The 2,817-nt window shown below is 31.0% G+C and overlaps 2 protein-coding genes across 5 annotated transcripts in view; one reads left to right on the forward strand and one right to left on the reverse strand.

Annotated features, from left to right (window-relative positions):
* LOC139782838 (uncharacterized) overlaps positions 1-2,817 on the reverse strand; it is a 128,503-nt gene that overhangs the window by 58,693 nt on the left and 66,993 nt on the right. The gene's annotated exons all lie outside the window — the stretch shown is intronic.
* LOC139782836 (protein I'm not dead yet-like) overlaps positions 1-2,817 on the forward strand; it is a 91,869-nt gene that overhangs the window by 25,336 nt on the left and 63,716 nt on the right. The window lies entirely within an intron of this gene.

Here is a 2,817-nt window from a genome sequence, read left to right on the forward strand (position 1 = left end):
AATTATAACTGCAGCCTAAAAAAACGTTTAATATTAGAAAAAAGATATATAAATCAGTCAAAAACAAAAATAAAGAACTTGGTTGCAAATATCTTATACATATAAAATTTATATTTATATATAACAAAAATATATAAAATACATAAAATATACATAAAATGTGTACAAAATACTTAGTTGCGGTGCGCTTCAAACAAGATTCGTCTATTATGTAGAGTGATAGTCGTACGTCGGTCATTAAGATATGGTACCAAAATCAGAGACGCACAAGAGTAGTTAAGATGCTATATGCAAATTGCCTGCTTTTATGAGTAATCTATAATTAATTCAAATATAAATTGAATATGTTAATTTAACCTCACGTAATCATGTTGATATTAATGGATTAAGTTCACTATTATATGTACTTAAAAAAAATGCGTTTCTTTCATGGACACTTTCACCTTGGAAAACAAAAAAGATTAGGTGAATATATGGAGGATATGTAGTCATGTAACGTTTTACTAAAAACTTATTGTCAACTGCCGACATGTGAGCGGAAGCACTGTCGTTTCAAATTCAATAATCAAATTTTATTTTCTAGGATTCAAGTAATATTCATAAGAGATAATATTTCATACATTGTACTTGCTAAGTAATCGATCTCTACTAGTTTGTTTCGAATTTTAGAATGAGTATCTGCACAATTCAAAATGTACTTATAACTAGGTTCTATCGTAAAGAATCGAATCTTTTACAAGTAACACTCGAACCCTAAAAATGAAGTTGTTAGTTTAAAGAATGAAATATATTTGTTATATTTAATTTTAACGATTAATGATATAATATTTATAATTTAAAAAAAATAATATATTAAAATAATTGTTGATTTCTATAAACATTTTAATTAAAAAAAAAACAAAATTCTTAATAAAGTATTTCTAATAAACCCATAAAAAAATCGAATATATTTTATCCAGATCCAAGTCCACTTAAAATACTTTTATTTTTTGTGGCATTCAAAAGGTTCGAATCATCTCGTCCAGGTTCGAGTCTATTTGAAAGTGTATTGCTCTTATTTTAAGTAATCATAGAAATAGTCGGAGTAATCATAGAAAGTTTTGTATTGAAACAGAAATGCCAAAAGATTCGAAACTACTTGTAAGATACTTATAATTCCATTGCTATTACATATTATTAGTGATTGCACTGGTCAACAAAAAATTACTTTTTCTTTCGAGTAGGGTAGACCGGGGCACGTTGTCACACATTTTTTTCAATATTTTTTGTATTTTTTACATTCAATATTTGAGAGTACTGTGATATGCCAAAATTTCGAGTGAACCCTCAGCTTCAATTGGACAGTATCGAATTTTGTGTGATTGTTACTCTACAGTTGTTACATAACAATAAATAACGACCTGTCGTTATGTAATCACATCAAATGTAATTGCACATCAAATGTAATTGCATGCAAAATGTTATCCAAACTGTATTCAACGTAAATATCAATATGTTATAGTGCGCTGCAATGTAAAAAAGTAAAATCCTTCACAGAAACATTTATTTTATTTCAAAAAAGTACAAAAAGCACGAAGTTTTCGTCTTAAGGGTACATTCTCGTCAGTTGGGTCAAATTTTGGCAAAAATTGTTTTTTGCGGAATTCGATAGCTATAACTGTCTAGAATATCATGTTAAAAGGAAAAATCGAAATTCGTAACGGTTCAAAAGTTATGAGCCTCCGAGCCGACCGACCGCATAAAAGACGCCGAGCGGTTATCGTCGATTCATTCAATCGAGGCGAGAATGGCCAGACAAAATAAAAGATTGCAGGAGCAAGTCAATTTTGAAGAAACCGAAGGATTATTATATGGCCCTGGAATAGCTGACTAGCGGTAAATATCAAAATATAAACATTTATGTCGAAAAAACTATACTTAAAACTTTACGCGTTTTCTGGAAAACAACGTTTTTCGAGCTGGCGACCGTGATAACTCAGTCAATTTTCAACGAATCTTAATGTTTTTTTTTTTAAATACGCGTAATTAAACTCTCTATCGCATGAACCACAATTATGCCGATACGTTGTAAATTGATTTTTTTATAAACAAGAAAGTAACGAAAAAATTCATTAAAAACGCATATAAATTTCAAAACGCCGCCATTTTGTTATTTTTGGATAGATTTCATTTTTCGTGGTTCATGCCATAACCACACTCATACTAAACAAGAATCTTTTTCCATTTTTTGTTTCAGATGAATCTTATGACCTGTAGGACGGTCGCCAGCGAGGTCCTTTTTTTCGCAGCGGTCTACGGCGCAACGTACCCTACCTCGGGGTTATCATAAAATTAATTGAAAATTTTTTTAAATATACTTAAAAGTACTACAAATATACCTGAAAAATCGCGAATGTCTAGATTTATTACTTTCCTCAAAAAAAAAAATCATGAAAATAGCCTATTTTTCGGCCTTACTGATGAGAATGTACCCTTAATCTAAATACAAGAATTCCACTCGAATGCGCAACTTATTGATCGTTAACAGCAAGACGAATTACTTCTAGATCGACTACTGCGGCTCTCGCAGTTTTCCGTTTGTAGGAGCGCACCATATCCCAATTGCACCTATGACATTAAAATTCGTGACAACGTGCCCCGAGGGCATTTTTTTACTCCAAACAGCCTCATGGCCGACACGTTTGAGATATTCATAAAGTTAGGTATTGCACGCGGTAGGTAAAAGTACATACTTTAAGATAATATAAAGGTCTATTCTGAAAAAACATGAGCTTCATGTCCAGTACGTTGAATATTAGACAATAAAATTTTACTTAC

The sequence above is a fragment of the Temnothorax nylanderi genome, unplaced genomic scaffold, assembly GCF_030848795.1.
Source record: "Temnothorax nylanderi isolate EJ_2023f unplaced genomic scaffold, tnyl_v1.0 TNYL_tig0444_pilon, whole genome shotgun sequence".
NCBI classification, from domain to species: domain Eukaryota; kingdom Metazoa; phylum Arthropoda; class Insecta; order Hymenoptera; family Formicidae; genus Temnothorax; species Temnothorax nylanderi.